We start from the raw sequence: 20,460 nt of genomic DNA, 5'->3' as shown, positions 1-20,460 counted from the left end.
ACAAAACAAGTGAACATTGGTACAGAGGTAGAACCCAAATTCGTGAATATTGGAGACTACTGGGATGACGTGACGGTGGATAAGGTCATTGAATTACTCTGCGAATATAAAGACTTATTCCCTACCAAGTTTACGGATTTGAAAGGAATAATTGGAGATCTACGAGTGATTAAGATCACGTTAAAACTTGACGCGATGCTAGTTAAGCAGAGGGCTTACCACCTAAATCCAAAATACAAGGAGAAGGTTCGCTTAGAGCTAGACAAAATGCTAGCAGTAGAGATCATTGAGCTTGTGGAAGAATTCGATTGGGTAAGCCCAATGGTGGTGCAAGAGAAGAAGCATAAGGATGAGATAAGGATATGCGTGGATCTCATAAAACTGAATCACGCTTGTGTGCATGATCCTTTCCGACTCCGTTCATGGATGAAGTGTTGGACAATGTACATGGCCAGGAAGCATATTCCTTCACTTATGGGTTCTCTGGGTACCACCAAATGAAAATCGCACCGGAGGATAGGAGCAAGACAACCTTTGCGACTGAGTGGGTTTGCTTTCAATATACTGTAATTCCATTTGGATTGAAGAATGCGCCTACAATATTTTCGCGCGTGGTTATTGCGGCATTCAACGAATTTATTCATAAATTATTGTAGGTATATTTTGATGACTGGACTGTATTTGGGATGGTCAAGCGCCATGTAGCAAGCTTGCATTTGATGTTGGATACTTGTCGAAGATACTAGATCGCGCTCAATCTCAAGAAGTGTCTGTTCTGCATTCCTTTTGGGAACCTATTGGGGCATGTGGTTTGCAGACAAGGATTGATGTTATACCCCGCGAAGATCGCAGTGATACTAAACTTGGAAGTGCCGAGGAGTGTGAAACAGTTGCATGCTACTCTGGTACATATGGGATATTATAGGAAGTTTATCAAAAGCTATGCCCATATCACCGCGCCGATGGAAAAATTGTTGAAGAAGGATGTCAAGTTCTGCTAGAATGATGACTGTAAGAAAATCTTGGATATATTGAAAGAAAATATGGTTACTGTGTTGATTCTAGTCTTCCTGAACTGGAAGAAAGAGTTTCATGTACATGTCGACGCGTCATGTATAGTACTGGGGGCAGTACTAACATAGGATGGGGAGAAGGCTTCGACCACCCTATCACGTTCGCAAGCCGTAGACTATCCAAAGTAGAGAATAACTATTCTACCACTGAATGCGATGGGCTAGCTATGGTGTATGCGCTCCAGAAGTACCAGTACTACTTGCTAGGAGGCCACTTTAAGATGTATACCAATCACTCGGCGTTGAAGTACTTGGTCAGTAAGCCTGTGTTGGGGGGGAGAATCTGCAGATGGCTCTTATTGTTCCAAGAGTATGATTTTGAAGTTGTTGTGAAGCCTGGACGATTGAACATGGGATGAGATCAACTGTTATGCATCGAAATAGGGGAGGAACCTACTAACTTGGAGAAAGAATTGCCTTATGCACAACTATTTGCAGTGCATGTCACGGATGGTCATTTCGAGGATATAATACACTTCCTAACAACAAGAACTACACCGCAAGGATACTCTGTCCAGCAAACGAAGGAATTAATGGTGCGTGTAGCAAATTTCTCTGTCATTGCTGGTAATCTATACAAGATGGGGATTGATGAGATATTGCAACGGTATGTACCTCAGTTTGAACGAAGCAACATCCTCGTGGATGCTCATGGGGGTGCCACGGGAGGACATTATGCAGGGAGAGCAACAGTGCAGAAGATTCTACGCGTTGGGTTGTGGTGGCCAACCCTTCATCAGGATTCAAAAGCATATTGCAAGGCATGTGATGTATGTCAAAGAATAGGAAGGCCATCGCAGTGGGATGAAATGCCTTTGAATCCAAAAATGACGTTGCAACCCTTCCAAAAGTGGAAAATAGATTTTGTAGGACCCATTCAGCCACAAGGGAAGACAGGAGCAAGATACATTATCACTGTGATGGAGTACTTGACTCGTTGGGCGAAAGTGCAACCGGTGAAGGATTGCATGGGTGCGACTGTTGCGAATTTGCAATTTGAGCATGTACTGATGTGATTTGGATGTCCACGGATCTTGATGAGTGATCATGGTACGCACTTCTTGAATGAGACAATCAACGCACTAAGGGAGGAATTCCAAGTATATAATCAAAAAAGCACACCTTATCACCCACAGGCTAATGAGACAGTGGAGGAGTTCAACAAAGTGCTTGAAAACGTGTTGACCAAGGTTTTCAATGCTCAGCGAAGTGATTGGGACCTATGCATACTTGTAGTATTGTGGGCTTATCGAACGACATGCAAAACGCTGATGGGACAAACCCCTTTTAGGCTTGTCTATGGTGTGGAAACCGTAATGCCTATGGAATACATCGTGCCTAGTCTACACATAGCAATGTTCCCAGGTATGACAAATTGTGGAACCCTGGAAGAGAGGCTCGCGTAGCTGGATGCACTCGAAGAAGAAATATTTTTGGCTGGATTTCACCAGCAGGTCCAAAAGTAGTGTGAAAAGGCATGGCATGGTCGACACATCAAGCTGCGCACATTTAAGGTAAAGGATATGGTTTTGTTGTATGATAATAAGTTTGATAAATTCCCTGGAAAATTTAGGATGCATTGGTTATGGCCATATGTTATTAAGGAGATTACCGACGGAGGTGCAGTACAGTTGGTCAAGTTAAATGGGGAACCCTTCCTACGAAAGGTGAATGGCAGTTGCTTGAAGCCATACACCAGTGGTCCGGCCATGTGACTAAATGAAAGTAGCACAGTCTTAGCACTTTGGGCAACTGAAAGGAGGCATGAGACTAAAAACTAACTGCCCGAGTTGGGGAGCTGCACGATTTGAGGACTACGTGAAGCAGGGAAGTGTCATAGGGTCTGTGACAGCACGAAGGTAGTTGCGCTACTCGTGGAAATAGTGCGAAGGTCCACCGGAAAGTGATCATTAAAGTCACTGTTCATGATTTGATGGTCGGATTGTGGCCAAATGGAGCAGGCAACCGGCATTTAAGGTGACATTTATGGATTAGATTCTTGATAATCTACCTCCAATCTAGCATTAATGGGCTGAATGTGGGGGGAGCGGTCGGATTTGAATTCAAAAGGCCCTATAAGTCATAGGTGGTTGTCCAGCAAAAAACACTTAGCATTTTGAAATTTTAGTTGTTGCGCTATTAGATGTGTATTGAACATGTGAGTTTTGAGGCTTTGAGAGCAAGTTCAGCGTTTGAGAGATTGTTGAAGGAGATGCAGGACCTCCTAAATAGAATGATGTCAACACCTAAGGAAGCCGCGTAGGAAATTGAGGTAGTAGAAGCTGCCCCAGAGAGTGTCGAAGTGGTAGTCGAAGTTCCTATGGTCTCAGAGTTGGACATTCAGGCATAAGAACCGGTTGAGGCACGCATCTGCAAGTTGGCCATAGGGGTGCGCGACACTTGGACAAATATGGCTAGGATTCAGCTGGATCTGAACTTGCAAATCACAGAATTGTAGTTGAGGGCTCAACCTTCAACTCTGCCAGAAGTCAGGGAATAACGTGCCACCGCTGTTACAACAACAATAGCGGCGGTCGACAGTGTAGTAGCAGACTACACGCAACTTTTTGAACAGTCATTCGAAGTCCTGACCACCCTGCAGGAGGACCTGAATGTAGAGCGCCTGGAGATAGAGATGCGCGAGCTACAACAAAGATATGACGAGGTCAAAGGGACTGCACAGATGGTCGCCCTTACGCAGAGGCTCGCATGGATGTAGGAGGCAAAGGCGCTTAAGGAAAAGGTGGATGTCGCTCGACACAAAGATTGGTCCTAAAAGAGTCCCTACAACCATGGATAGATGAGGCATATACAATCACAGCTTCCATTGAAGGAAATATCGTGACACTGTAGGCAACTCAACACAAGATTCAAGGTGGCAGTTCAGTGGCAGTGACCAAGCAGAGAGTGGAAGAAGTCTAGCAGGCGGCCGCTCAGTGCGCTGCCAAGGTTGCAGTCATCCAAATGGAGTTAGGAGGTCTTTGCGCTAAGATCTCCACGCGTACAGAGTGACTCGAGGGTGAGTCACGATGTTTGTGTTGGGGGCCTGTTGGGCGTGGGATCCCCCAAGGGTAGTTTTGGGGCTAAAAGCCCATATTTTGGTCAAATTTTGTAATCCAAGTGTTAATACTGCGCATTTTGTGGTCGCGGAGTGCGTAGGTGTTAAAGAGTAATAGGGTTGTCCGTGCTTATTTTTGAAATGTAATGTCGGCTATAAAAGATCTACCCATGGTTCGCAGACCATGGGATTGTATAAAAAGAGCTAAGCTCTAATTAGTTAGAAGAAGGAAGGATTGAACGTGTAAGAGAGTCATAGCTTTAGAGCAAGAAGTCTAAGTCTTGGGTTGTAGCATAGGTAGAGGCTCTAGCGCTGAGTGCGTAGAGGCCTAGGGTAGCAGTCCACAGCTGAGTGTGCGGACCCCTGCAGTTGAGTGCGTAGGGCGGGTCGAGTATGTAATCGTCTGGAATTATCAATAAAGAGAAGTATTCTACAATTTCTGCGTCTTTATTTCCTGTTTATGCATCTTGTTATGTTGGGTATGAATTTCACTTATAATGCTTATATGATGCGCGAATATATGTAAATGTGTTGGTTAAGTGAATGCAAGTAAGAACATCTGTTTACGTGAAGCTAACTAAGATTGGTTAATAAGATAAGTAAGATACTTAGCCTAGTTTGGGAGATATTGCAGTTCACTTTCGTAGCAGCATGAAAGTCCCTGAGCCGCAGGTTAGGGCTACATGAAAACCAACTGTACCCTTTCACGAAGGTACTGAAGGGTGGAACAGAGGGCTAAGAAACCTGCACGAAGGTAGGTATAGCTAGAATAAACTGACATCACAACCATCTCAAGGGTGTGGAAACTTGGTTCCAACATCCCCCCATACTGCTTCGGGTGAGACTTCAATCCGCGCTCCATGAGCTAATGCCGAAAGGGACAATAATGTAGGGATTTGTTTGGCTAACTAACGGTGAACCTGGGTCATGCCTCCTCAAGCCAATATCAGTCCAAGGGTGATATTTAGCTTTCTTCACTAATTCCTCAAGATACATGGTGTTGGGGGCTGATTCTAGAGGATTTTCTCAATCAGGTCATCTTCATCAAGTTGTCCCCATCCTGTAGTAGCATATAGGGTATAGATTGGGGAAGAGTAGAATTCATCTTCTTCGTCCTCTTCTAACCATAAAGGTAAGTCATGCTCCAGAGATGGTTGATCAGGAGGGAACTAAACCAATTGTTTTGGATAAATTCCCATTTTTAATGGTCATATTCCTGACCCCACAACTTATGTAATCATCAGCAATGGCTAACCATGGCCTCACAAGGATGAGAGGATAACCATTGAACTTGGTCTTAGGTTGGAGAACTAAGAATCAATAGGGTATTCCCAGGAATTAATGGATACCATCACATCCTCAGCAAATCCCTCAGGAGCTACTGTGGACCTGTCTGCGAGCTGCAAGATTGTTGTGGTATTTATTAATGATCCCTGGAGATTTAATTTAAGCATAGTCTCCTTAGTCATCACATTGATGGCGACCCCAAGATCGATCAAGGTATGGGGGAAAATGATGCCATCGATGTGTACATCTACTATAGGACTTCCAGGATCTAGATACTTCGGGAAAATCACCTGCCCCAATATTAAGTCGAGCAGTTGTCCAATGAAATTAATGGTAGGGGTGTCTTTCTTTCGCCTCTCAGGATGTTTGAACCATTTCTCCTTGATTAAATTTTTGTAGATGAGGACATCCTTGATAGCTTGGAGAAGTGGGATTTTAACACACATGTTTTTCAATTCACCCAAAAGTTTAGTCTCTTCTACGGTGTGTTGGATAGAATGGATTAATCTCTTAGGAAAAGGATGTGGATTTTCTTGAGGGAAACTTTCCTCCTTTTCCTCTTCACACTTCTCAGGTGGAGATGGATGTTGATTATCCGGAAGCACTCTTCCAGACCTGAGGTTAGGTTCTTGAATTTCCACATCATAGGCATGGCAAGATGCTTCTCCACTGTAGACCTATTGTGCATGTTTGTTGTTCATGTTTGGATTTGGTTGAGCAGGCATCTGAGGTTGCTTAGGTGGAGAAGGGTCTAGGAGCTATGGTTGAGATGGAGGTGGAGGTAGTAAAGTTGGAGCTTGGTTGTATGGGGGCCTCCACCCCTAGGATGGTGCATTCCACTGAGGTTGTGGAGGATCATATGGCTTAAATGGTTGGTTGGCAGGTTGGGAATGGTATTGAGGTGAAAAACACAAGGGAGAAGGTGTGGAACATGAAGGATAAGTAGGAGGGCACCAAGGGGGAATGGATGTATTCTGGTTAGGGTTTTAATATGAATAGGATGACCCTTGCATGCCTTGCTGGTATGGTTTAGATCCTTGAGTTTCCTTTGGTTGATATAGAAGAGTTGTTCAGTCACCCCTTCAATTCCTTGATACACAACTTTTAATACATTCAGAGAAGAGCACTTGTCTTTGGAGTGGTTTTCCTCATAGACCGAGCAGATTTGTATAAGTTTAATGGACATTCGTTCCTAGGGGTGCCTCCTGGTGCATCTAAGGAAGAAGATAGCTATGGTTCTCTCTGCTTCATCTTGATTCCTCTTGATATGCATGGTGTCCATTTGCAGAGAAAGGGTATGCAACATTTGTCTCTTAAAGTATTCCAACATGTTCCCAATTTCACTTTTTATGGATGTGTTGGAGGAGGATGAAGGTGCCAAAGCTTGACTAGCCATACCCTTCTTTCTAGCTGCCCCAAAATGATTTTTGAAACTGTCTTGATATCATCATAAGATAACTGATATATGTCCCCTCCTGACAACAAGTTTAGGGTTTCTAGGAGATCTTCCCTGATCCCTCTAAGAAGGACTAGCTTAAGTGATTTAGGATCAAGGGTGCACCCAACCCTTTTGTATCTGAGTTGGAATCTTTCCTCATAATCTTCTAAAGATTCATCATGTCTGAAGGTCATTCTAAAAATTTACTCTTTGGTATCTTTGGACCTGTAGTAGTCCCTATACTTATTGTTGAAGGCTTGTTGCATCTAAGCCCATGTGGTTATTTTTTCCCCAAGTAAACCCATGAACTAGTGCAAGGCTGAATACTTGAGAGTGGATGGGAAAAATTTCAACTTCTAGTCATCAGAGGTCTAGTCGTAAGTTCTGCATATGATAACAAATTCAAACAAAAAAGTATCTGGGTCAACTGAGGTCAAACCATGGAAGTGAGGGAGGGAAGAGGGGCTTATGTTTTTCATCCTAGCATCCCCAATAGTTTCTCTGATGGGAAAAATACCCTCAGATCTATTCTCAATTCCTTCTCTATATCCAATCCCATTTCTATTTTCAGTCATGGTGTAAGTTGGTGAAATGGTCTCTTCTTCTTCCTCAATATGCTCTTCAAAAATATTTGGTTGTTCGCCTAATGGGTCCTCTATCTCACATCCACTAAAGAAGAAGGAAGAGGGAAGGTTGGTTCTTTGATGCGGTGGGTGTATTTGCAAAAAATTTCACTAAGTTGTCTCTACTCCTACGAGGCATGAAAGGAGTTTTTATTTTTCTTTAGGGTTTTGTTTTCAGAACTACTTATAGAATGGAAAGAAAGCAAAACAAAATTACAACTACTTGTTGAATGGAACTACTTACACAATGGGAAAGAAAGAAAGACCAAATTGCAACTACTTGCAGAATTGGAAAGAAAGAAAAAGATTGCAACTATTTGCTAAATGGAACTATTTGCAAAATTAGAAAGAAATAAGGAAAGAAAGAAAGCAGAAATCACATGTACTTAGACACCTCCCTCGAAATGGTGCCAAAACATGATGAGCACCATTATTGCAACAAGAATGCTACAACTCCTCGGGCTACCAACTTTACTTCATCAACTCGGGGTTCGTATAAACTTGGAGGTGACAGTGTTGTATACATAGTAGATTTAATGGTCTACTCTTGTCACTTTTCAATTGGGGCGATGGACCACTAGGGTTTTTCAAATGAGCCTTCTATTGACTAGAAGAAGTCTGACTACTAAATGGAAAAGGGAAAATTATCCTTGATGCAAAAAAAGGAATGCTGCCTACTCTAAGGAATGGAAGACTGAATTGGAAGATGCTAGAAAGTGACATGAAATCATCTAGTTACACATTTACACATTTTTCTTGCAAAATAAACCTAGCTTAACCTTGTTTATAACATGTGATGATCTATACTAACTGACCATGGAATGTAATATATGAAGTATTATAACTACTGCATGCATGTGCTAATCTAGAAATTTCATAAAAATCCTTTTTTTAATGTTTAGTTTTATGAATGAAAATGCTAATTTTCACTTGTTCTTTGGTAGGGGAGACAGGTGTGGAGGGAAAGGTATGGACTAGTCACAAGGGCATAGAATCCAAGTGGAGGCCTAATCTAATATCAGATGACAATTTTAGCTAAATTCAGGCTTAAAACAAGATGCTACAGGGTTTCCTATTGTACTACTACAGGATGTCCTAGTTCTACTACAGGATGTCCTAGTTCTACTACAGGATGCCCTGTTTTACTACAAGAAACAAGCTGAAAGCTTAGGAGACGGTAATAATGGTAGAAAGAAGTGTGGGAAAGGTGTATGATGGGGAAATAAGGCATGGAGGAGGTGAACACTATCCAAGGCTCGGTCAGATGCTTCAAGGTGGTTGGATTTTATTAATGGAAATGACAAATTTGCTTACAAAACAAGAATTTGAATTTATGGTTTATTGGAGTTTGGAAGAATGGGTGGATAGGAATTGGATGAGCTAAATGAGATGAGGTATCCCTACAAATTAGAAGTTCTTGCAACAACATACACTCTTCTCTTCATTTAAGCACAAATTCATCTATACATGGAAAATATTTACTGTATGGGGGAAAACGGAGTTATTATTAGCTAATGGCTAAGTTCATGAATGGAAGTGATTTGAAACCATAGCAAAACTCAAGAGATCCAAATGAAAATTGCAAATAATCTTAAGAAACTTTAAAGACAATGATCTATTCACTAAGAAACCCTAGATTATGCAGTAATCAAACAAGAAATATGTTTTAGGGCTATGTGAATGGAACCCTCATGTCATGATCCGATAAGGGATGTGAGGTGAAAACCACGATCACAAGCTTTTCTGAAGGGTTTATTATTACTAAGATACCACTGATCTAACTATCCACAAATGGGAGCAAACTAATTAATCACCCAAATACTTGAAGATTAACAAAACCGAAATCACTTCAGTAGCTAACTATGAATGTAATCTAAATATACATGTACAAAAAGAGGAACTTTTGCTGCTAGGGTTGGGCCCTAACCTAAGAGCTTCAGCCCTCTGAATCTACTCAGTGATGGATCAAGGAAATGCTTCTCATCTTCATTAAAATATAAAAATACACAAGAGTCATCAGTCACAATGTGTTAGCTCGAAAATTCCTCTTGGCTACAAAAATAAAAGTTGAATCCTAATGAGGCTCTAACCCTTCTTATTTATACAATTGAAGCTACCAATGACTTCCTTAAATTTAGGGAGGCTTGGCTCCCAACTCATGATCAACTGGTCTTCAACTATCACTGGATTAGATGCCAATGAAATTGATGGCTTGGTTGCTTGTAACTCCAAGTTGATGAGATTTGGTGGAGGAATCTTCGAGTGAGTGAGGAGTTAAGGAGGAAGATCCAATGTCCTAAAATTCCTCTTGCTTGTCTACTTCGATTTCCTACACTTTAATTAGCCAAAATTTTCTCCAAAACCTAAAATCAATGCACATTACACCACAAGACATGACATCTCATCTTTACCCTTCTCACTAAGAAAAATATAACAAAACATGTAAAGAAATGTGAGAAAAGTTGATTTTAATAAGCTTGAGAGTGGCATATAGGTCCATATAATTTACCCATTGATGAGCCTCATCAAACTGTACCAACCCAGATTCTGCATTCACTTCTTTTCTCAAACCACACTTATCCACCAGGTTAGGATTAATATAACTATAGATAGGTCCAGGATCAATCAAAATAGAAACAACCTGATCACAAATCTTACCATCCATCTCAATGATCGATGCATAATGATCCACCTTCCTTCTGTCCACAACTACATAGATTCGAGGAATGTTATGACCAACATCACCAACTATATGTGCCTCTTAAGCATCGTAGGTATGGGGTCTACAACCACTCTGATACTACGGAAAGTCCCTCTTATGATTATCCTTACCACATATCCAACACTGCAATAGTTCCCCACCACCACCTCTAGCTTGCTACTCTCCGTGTCCCTTCTTAGCTGTATTGAATCTCTTGTCAAAAACTGCATTTTCTTTCTCACTTTCATCTTGATTTCTTCCTCTCTTTGGTGGCCATTTTCCTTTAGCTTTCTCATTTCTTTTCAAGCCATTCTTAGGCTCAACTTTGCGCTATGACTGCTCATAACAATTCTTCAACTTTTGGATGGCCTCCTACAACGATCTATGCTCATCGAAATTCTCTATATGCAACTGGTAGTCCACTAATGAATCTTTGAACCTTGGCTTTCTCCTCCTTGAGGTAAGGCACATATCTCAACAACTCCAAAATCTGCTAGTATACTCATCATCTGTCATAGAACCCATCCACAACTCATAAAATGCCTTAGCTTTGTCATCATAGTACCTCTTAGATAAGTACTTCTTCTTGAATCTTCTTTCAAATGCATGCCAAGTCAAATATTCCTCATGTATACCTTTGACATTCTTCAGGTCTTCCCACCAAATATTTTCTTTAACTTTGAGATTGAAAGTGGCTATCTTCATGTTTTTTGAATAATCATGAATTCAAAATAATTTATTAATACCTAACAACCATGCCTCTGCATCCTGTGATTTCTTCATCTCTCCATAAAAGGTAGGCAGATTTTCCTTCTTAAGCTCATTCTGAAAGTATCCCCTATCACTCCTCCTGTAAGGATGACAATGATGATGATCATGATGCCTATCAGAACTAGAAATAGAATATTACCTATGTTGATCACCTCTCCTATCTACAGTGTCCAGTAACTTGCCATCTTTGATGGTGTTAGATCTATATGACTTGTGTTTACTAGGAGACCTACTAATATATGCCCCATTAGTTTTTTCCTCATGTCCATGGCTGATCTGAAGCGGTCCCTGTCGCTACAAACATGACAAAGTTTGAAGTAGTATTGCATTCACCTCTGCTTGTTTCTCTTGTGCCAGCGTGATTTTGTCATTGTCTACTTTGCAACTCCTTATTTCTTCCTTCAAGACTCTCAATGTGTCTTCCAAGTCAGAAGAGTGCCCCACACCACGTTGCCCATTTTATACATAGGGATATTCTATGTAGTCTACCACCTTGCTAACAATCTGATCTCTTTCCTACAAGGCATACTATGTTAGCTAAACCAAATCACAATAAAGCAACACACCTTAGAAAAATTAGAGGAGGATACCTTGTCTGCAATATCATGAAATTGGCGTGATACATGTATAACATATTCATAACATCATATATACATATATCAAATAAGTGTATCAACGCATAAACATCATTCTAGCTAGGGTCCAGTCATCAATGCAAGGCCATATCAACAATGCATGCTATGATTAGATGCATGACAACAACCATTACTTCGTTGAACACATTTCCACATCCAACTATCAACATGCATAAGAAATTCATAATCAACTACACATACATATGAATTCTTGTAGTCGAGCATAAGCAATCAATTCTTGTAACCAACCTACAAGACTCATACATGTAATCAAAACATTCGAGAATGCACCTGACATACAACGATGTAGTTGAGCGACATATAATAAACATGTAAGTGACATATAACCATATGCAACTAGTCATATACTTCCAACGATGCATCCCACAAAATCACATCAAGTTACTCATGAAAACCTTACTACAACCATGATCAAAATGATGCAATGTAACAATCAAATGGAATGCAAGTGTAAGAGACACACATGCAACTTGCATGCATGCATGACCAACACTTTCACCCAAGGAGGGCTCAACCATGCTCTGATACCAATCTGTATCACCCCTTCCTCCCAGGTCTTCCCAAGCAACCTACCAGCCGGGGTAAACATGTGACGAGATGGGGCTACTATAAGGGATTCAAATTCCTTGGTGACCTTAAGGAAATGGAACCTATGGAATATATCAAAAAAACCCATCCACATCAACAATGACACCCTCAAGGGACATGTCAGCCACTCAGACACCTTGTCCCTGAGTCCCACTGATGATTTAATCCTTTTAACCCCTGGTTACTGTCATGCTATAAGCATGATAGCATCCAACAACCCAAAGTCTCTCTCAAAGGCCTATGTGCCAGCGAATGTGGACTTTTCTCAGCAAACTTATGCTAGTGACCCTGATATTTGAGCCACTTTTCTAGCCTATAATCCTGGCCTTTTCCAAGAACTTGTTGCAACCTTCAGAATCCATCAAAGACATGATTACAACATTTATAAATAAAAAATAAACCTCAAGACTATTCCTAAGTATCCACAACTGGGACTGACATTTTGTCAAACACTTGGCGTCAATGCAACCTACAGGTCTAGGATACAAGACAGAGCATAAATGAGTGAAAGAACTTAAGAAACATAACCAGAAGGATCACCTCCTTCTCCATTGAACTATTATATCATCAATTAGGTCTTGCATCCATCCATTTAATAATAAAAAGTAAATACATGAAATAACCATGACATGACCTAGTCATTTAACCATGCTTATAACCAGCATAAAACCACATAGATATCAGAGATATGGCAACCATTAAATCCACATAAAAACCAGTGCAAAAGTAAGAGAACTTAGCTTTTATTAATCATAGGCAAATAAAACCAGGTTCGAGACTTCCACCCACCACCCGACCATAGACATGGCTGTACCAAATCTCTCTTTCAACAAGTCACCCCTGTGCCATATTCCAAGCATGAATGTGGGATCTCATAGAAAAAAAAATCCAAGAAAAACCAAGGGAATCCAGAGGTTAAACAACCTCCACCATCACTAAACTATGATCACACCAAAACCGATGCTCTGGGCACAACCAAACCAAACTTGGAATTCATCCATCACTCTGCTTGAGGAATTTTACATCCCGTTGTCTCTCAAGCTTTACCGTAATCCAATCCCATATCACTAGGCCTAAACTGAGACCAGTCTCTCGAGATTTACCGCAATCCAAACCTGGATCAATAGGCACTAAACTAAGACTTTTCCCTCAGGCTTTACCGTGTATCCTACCAAAACTGGTCAAGGGATTCCTAGGCCTTTGGGAATGAACCTTGAGACCACCTCCGCCCCAGATTTCAAATTCCATCCATAAAACCAAAGCTCAAAACCGAGATAAACATCCCAACATACCATGCAATCCATAAAAAGGTAAGACTAGGCTGAAAACCACTATCATAACCCAACAAAGCCATGCCACCAACAACAAGAGAACCATACACCAACATGAAAATCCATGCATCTCCAAACCAGCTAGGAAATCACACATGCAAACGTTTACCTGCATGTATTCTTGCTGAAGCTGCTTGATCCTGCTTTCCTTTCCTTGATCCTTACTTTCCTTCCTTTCCCTTTGCTTCATTTTCCTTTCTTTCTCCAAAGCTAGATTGCTCCAAGAAAACTCTAAGTGACCAAGAGTGAGAGAGAGAGCGAATAATAAGAGAGCTCCAAACTTGAACGGACAAAAGGTTATAAATATCTTGCCCACTGATCCCCAAAATCCTTTTTATGAATGCAACCTCAATTTTCTTCATTTTCCATTATTTTCCTTCAATTTCCTCCTCACATGCAACCTGTGACCTTTCACTTTACTTTTCTCCTAATTTCCTTTATTTTCATAAATAAATGTGCCACAAATTCATTTTTTCCTTTTAATTCCTTTGCATTATCCTTTACCAAATTTCCTTAGCCAAAACACACATCCAGGGATGCCCACTAGGACATTCAACTTGGAATAAGTGTCCCTTAACCTTGGTATAATTTTTCCTTTATTAATTTTATTACATGAAATTTTCACCAGGGTTGTTACACGAGATGCAAAGATATTTTATTATTTATAAACATAATACAATGTTCACTTGCCTCTTCGAGGGGGAAACCTCCAACATAGCAGAGCTCAAATACAATAAGACTCAATGATTCTTCCCTTTCTATCTTGTGACTATTTATAGCTTTAGGACATCCAAAACCCTAACTACTAGTGGTCCCTTGCATAATACAGGTTACCCAATTTATTTATTAACTATTGCATGTTTATAATTAATTGTAGTCCCTTTTCTATAATGTGGGTCAAACACTTACAATTATTATTAATGGAGATAACTTCTTATGGGATTTATTAACTCAAATAACTAACTATCACTCTGACTAGGCCCCTTAGGTTTATTACATAAATAAAGGGGTTAGGGTTGGACCCTAACATGACCTCCCCCATTAAAAGCATCCTTGTCCTCAAGGCTATAGCTGTAGAAAATTTTGAAGAATATTTCCTGGTTTCCATGTCGCATCTTCTGGAGAGGTGTATTTCCACTTGATGAGGACTTCCTTGATCGTGCGGTCACGGATATGATGTTTGCGAATGTCGAGGAACTGTACAGGTTGGAGCCAAAGTGAGCCTTCCTCATCCAATTCAGGAAAACTTCTTTGAACCTAGAAAATTTTCCCCAAAACTTTCTTGAGGCAAGATACATGGAAGACTGCGTGGATTTTTAAGGTAGTCGACAGGGCAAGTCTGTAAGTGACTTCTCCTATACGCTAGTTGATAAGGCCCATAGAATTTTGGTCCTAGTTTTTGGAAACCCTTTTCTTTGAAAGAGGTATACTTATAAGGTTGGAGTCACAAGAACACTTGGTCAGCTACTTGAAATGACTTCTCAGAACGATCTTGGTCAGACTACTGCTTCATTCTATTATGAGCTTGATGTAGATTATCTTTGAGATGAGCAATCATGGCGGCACAGTTTTGTAGGAGTTGATTAATTGTCTGTACTTTGGAACATCTGGGGATATAAGAAGCTAGTGAAGGTGGGAGTTGGCCATACACTTCCTCATATAGCATCATCTTGGTGGCTTCATGATAGTTAGTATTATACCACCATTCAACTATAGGAAACCACTGTACCCATTGATGTTGCTTGTCTGAAGTGAAGCCATTAGAGGAATTTTGAGGTTTAAAATTGGTCTCCTAAGAAAAATTTACAACCAAAATAAACTTCATAAGAACCAATAAGATTCAATATGATGATGTCAACCATGGGGGATGATTCACCATTTTTGGAGTAAAAAAATAAAAAGATTAAAAAATAATAAAATAATAAAGCTACTTTTTCAACTCGTATTTTCAACTTATGTCCCAAATTCTTTAATCAAGTTTCAAGAGAGAGTACTCGTTGGATGAAAAAATTAATTCCTCATCCAAAAAATACTCATGTTGCATACTTTCGATGGACCCTACTACACGAAAAATGAGAAATACATGAAAAAACATGATTACAATCACATTTTTCATGTATTTCTCATTTTCATGTAGTAGGGTCCATAAAAAGTATGTAACATGGGTACTCCTTATATGAGGAATCAAATTATGCATCCAATGAGTGTTCCTGCTCGAAATTTGAGTAAACTCATAGGTAGATAAGTTGAAAATACGAGTTGAAAAAGTAGTCTTTTCTTTTTTCCCTCTAAACATTGATGATGTAATCTAATATTATTTTATTATTTCCACTATTATTTTATAATCTCCTTAGGAGGCCTATTTTAGACCTTAAAATTCCCCTAATGCACGGTATATAGGTCTCCAAATCTTTGTTTACTCCTTTTGTTTGACCATCGATTTGGGGATGATAAGTTGTACTCAGTTGGAGTTGCATGCCCTGTATCTTAAAAATTTCCCACCAAAATTTGTTGATGAAAGTGGGATCTTGATCAGACACAATGGAAGTTGACATGCAATGCAATTTGAAGATTTGGTCCATGAAAACTTAAGCCACCAATATTGGGGTAAATGGGTGTGGTAGTGTGAAAAAATGAGAATATTTGGAAATTTTGTCAACAATCACCATGATAACTGATTTGTTGCCTGAATTTGGGAGACCTGTAATCAAATCCATGGAAATATCTATTTAAATGGAAGCAGGCAGTGGCACTGGTTGTGAATTTCCTATTAGCTTTGTCATTTCCCCTTTATTTCAATGGCATAATCACATTCAACTACAGAAGTAAGAATGTCATTTTTCATGCTAGTCCAAAAGAAAGAGCGACGTACTCATGCATAAGTCTTCTGAAAGCCTGAATGTCCTATGACCAGAGAGGAGTGTAGCTCTACCAAGATGCAGGTTTTGAAGGTGGAGGTTAGGGATAGCACTACCCAATCCTTATAGAGAAGCACCTTTCCAAGAGTATTCCACTCAGGAATTAGGCTCTGCTCTTAATCTATTATTGAGCTGGGACAAAGAGGGGTGGTAGAGCCATTCATGACAGGCCTCTTCAATCTAATATGGTATGGGTAGAGAAAGGGATAAAAGGGTGCCCTTATCCTCAAAATGGCACGATAAGGCATTGGCCACTACATTGTCATGCCCCTTATTGTAAATTATCTTATAATCATATCCCAACAATTTTGTGAGTCATTTATTTTATTGTGGCGACAATGGATGCTACTTGAGGAAATATTTTATGTTATGATGGTCAGTACAATTTTGGAAACAACGCCCTAATAAGTATGGTCGCCACGTGTCTACTGCATGTAATATGGCCATCATTTATTTCTCATATGTAGATTGACCCAGATGCTTGCCACTGAGTTGTTAACGCGTGAAAGCCAATGGTCTACCTTCCTGCATTAATACTACACCAATTCCCATACCTAAATCATCGCATTCAATCAAAAAAGGTTTTGTAAATTCGGGTAGGGCCAATACTAGAGTGGAGAACAAGGCCTATGTGAGAGCCAAAAATGCATGCTGAGCTATGTCAGTCCAAAGAAATTAATCTTTCTTGAGAATATTAGTGACGAGCCTGGAAATGCCTCCATAATTGTGGAAAATTTTGCGATAGTAGCTCATGAGACCTAAGAATCCCCTCAAACTCTTTAAGGTTTTTGGTTGGGGTAGGTATTGCATTGCATGAATCTTTTTTAGATCAACCCTCACTCTTTCATGGCCCACAATGTGTCCCAAATACACTACTTCTTCCATGCCAAAGGAACACTTGGATAATTTAACAAATATTTTATGATCTTGGAGCAGTTGTAATACCTGGTCAACATGTTGAAGGTGAGTATCCCATGTTATGTTGTAGATGAGAATGTCATAAAAAAATACCAGGACAAATTTTTTGAGATACAGTTTCTGAAGGTGGTTCATGAGGCTCTGAAAAGTGGATGGGGCATTACAAAGTCAAAATGACATGACCAAGAATTCGTAATGGCCTTGATGAGTTCGGAAGGCTGTCTTGGGAATGTCAACTTCCTTCATTTAGATTTGGTGATGGCCTAAGCGAAGGTCCAACTTAGTAAAAAGTTTGGCACCATGCAGCTCATCAAGCAAATCATCAACTACTAGGATATGAAATTTATCCTTGATGGTGAGATTGTTAAGGTCCATGAAGACTGGACACATGCGCCATTCACCATCTTTCTTTAGAACCATGACCACCAAATATGAATAAGGGTTGGTGTTGTGATGAATAACACTGACTTCAAAGAGTTCGTTGATGATTTTTTCAATTTCATTATTTTGGGAAAAAAGATATCGATAAGGGTGGAAATTTGGTGGTTGGGTACCCAGGAGAAAAGGGATGCTATGATCATGATCACCCCTAAAGGGTGAGAGCTCCTTAGGTTTGTCAAAGACCCATTGGTGGTGATCTAATACATGTTTCATATCTGTCTTAATGGGAGGAGGAGTGGATTCAATGGCATGAATGGCATTAAATTTTTTTATCATCCCATAATGACCCTTTTTTAAAAGCTTCTCCATTCGACGCAAGCTGATGATAGTAGGAGCACCTCCTGGAGTCCCTTCAATGTATGAGTGTGTTCGTTCTACTTAATCTCATACGTAACTCCTGGCAGTCCATTGTGATAGGGCCCAATGTGCAAATCCATTCAATTTCAATGACAAATATGTGGGTTTTTAGGTGATAATTCCCCATTTGAAGCTTAATATTTTCACAACAGCCTTCACATTTCATGGTCCCCCCATCAGTGATAAGGACTTGGAAATTAGATACCACCTTGACAAAACAATGAACTTCTTCTGCTACTCTCTTATGGAAAAATTTATATGTGTTGCCATTGTCAATCGACACCACTACTAATAAAACCTCAGATTTTGAGAGTTTGGGGAGAAGAACTTCTAGCTAAGGCATGGAATGAGATAATTGGATCATCTGGCATAGTTAGAGTATCAGTGTCTGGGTCTGTTAGGGGTTCACCCTCCTCCTCCTCATTCACTTCAATGGATGGAGCTTCCTTGGTGGACCTTTTTTTTAGTAGCATCAATTTGAAAGAATTTTGGTTCCTTACATTTATGTCCTCGGGAGTATTTGTCATCACAGTAGTGGTAGAGTCCTTGTTTCCTTCTTTTGTCCATTTCTGCTAGCGACACTTTTTTAACCTTAAGTGTTTGGGTGGCGCCCGTAGCCAAGGTGGGATCTGCTTGTGCAACAAAATTTGGACAATTGAATTGGGCATTTAGAGTGACTTCTCCCTCTAAGGCTTTGTTGCATGATTCCAACGATGTAGTTGAGTGATGCATTCTGACATGGGCTTAGGTAGCTACCTTTAAGCCACTGATGAAACATTCCAAGTAAAAGGCATCTCCTAGTCCTTTAGTCCAAATTCCCAATTATTCAAAGGATGCAATGTAGTATTATATTGTAGCTGTTTGTCTGAGCTTAGTGAGACGACCCAAAAAATGAGATTCTCGATCAAGGCAGTCACAAATGGATTTTCAGAACATGTTCTAAGTTGGCCTCCTTTGTTAGAATTTCTGATGCCATTGCCATCACTATCATCGCTCTTGGTCTAACTAAAGAGCTCCCACATGTAGTTTAGTTTCATCTTCCCATATATTGTTAAGGCAAAAATATTGTTCCATTTCTGCCACCCATACCACCTGGTTATAGCCATCAAATTTGTACATGTCCAGCTTGCATGTCTGGTGGCTCAAATATTGGTGACCTCTATCGAAATGAATGTGATGGATGGATTCTCCTTCTACATGTGCATCAACACTATGTTATTCCCTTATGGATTTGTGAGACATCTGCAGGGATACCAATGCTTCTACAATTTTGTTGGGGAGGGATGCCTGGAATTCATAAAAGAAAATTTGAGGACTTCGACTCTCTCCACTACCTTCTCCATAGTCATAACTTGAGACCTGGTACCATACATACACTAACCTTAGTAAAAAAATTTGAGCTTACTTAAGAGTATTATGGTTGGAAAGAGGGAAAGCTCATGATTCTGGTGATGTGTGTCACTTGAATCCACGTTGGGAAAAATTTGGGACTTCATGAAAATTGTGGGCTTACAGGTGAATGCTACCACTACGAGCAACTCGTCGTCGTGAATCTTATGGGCTAGGTCTCTTGAAATTTTTATTTTTTATTTTTACTCCGAAATGATTTTTACTCCCAGTTGATCAATACTACAATGGCTGAATTCCAGAATGCTTGACACTACCAAATATCCTGCGAAAAGCAGGCATGGACTGTAGTAACAGAAACCCCAAGGTTTTGGTACTACAAAATCTGATGTGAAAACCTGATCTGGACTATGGTGGTCGAAACTTTCACTGCACAATGAGTTTGATCTACGTTGTCACAATCCCAAATGTTGAATTGGAGGTGTACAACAACATCATAACCCCAACGGTTGGATTTGTTATGGACAACAACGACGGAACCCCAATTGCTAGACTTGATATGGATGAAAAGGTAGGGGAGATCTTTAGAGAACTGAGGGAAATATGGTCTCAAAGGAGTATCAGGTGTTATAGATCGCAATATATGCAGGGTTCCAACAATAGTAATCACTCCAATCTTTCAAGGAACTAACTAGGGAGGATCGATTGTACTCTTATCCATACTACCCGACTACCCTACTGTACGTGTGACTACTCTCCCCAAGTGGTGTTCTCAGTCTAATGTAGCAGCAAGATGACTGATGGCTTATCTAAGGTTAGGTTTCAGGTTATCCTAAGGGGGGATTTTGATATACCCAAGGGTACGTGGAAGTGCAGTATATGCACGGTTCTCTCTAATGTGCTACTACTCGAAGGGGTACCCACAAGGGTTACAAGGGCGTCCAACAAGCGTG

The sequence above is a fragment of the Pinus tabuliformis genome, chromosome Q, assembly GCF_031772625.1.
Source record: "Pinus tabuliformis cultivar Carrire ecotype Pingquan chromosome Q, CPIR1, whole genome shotgun sequence".
In the NCBI taxonomy this organism is placed as follows: Eukaryota; Viridiplantae; Streptophyta; class Pinopsida; order Pinales; family Pinaceae; genus Pinus; species Pinus tabuliformis.
Note: the sequence above shows the minus strand (reverse complement) of the source record.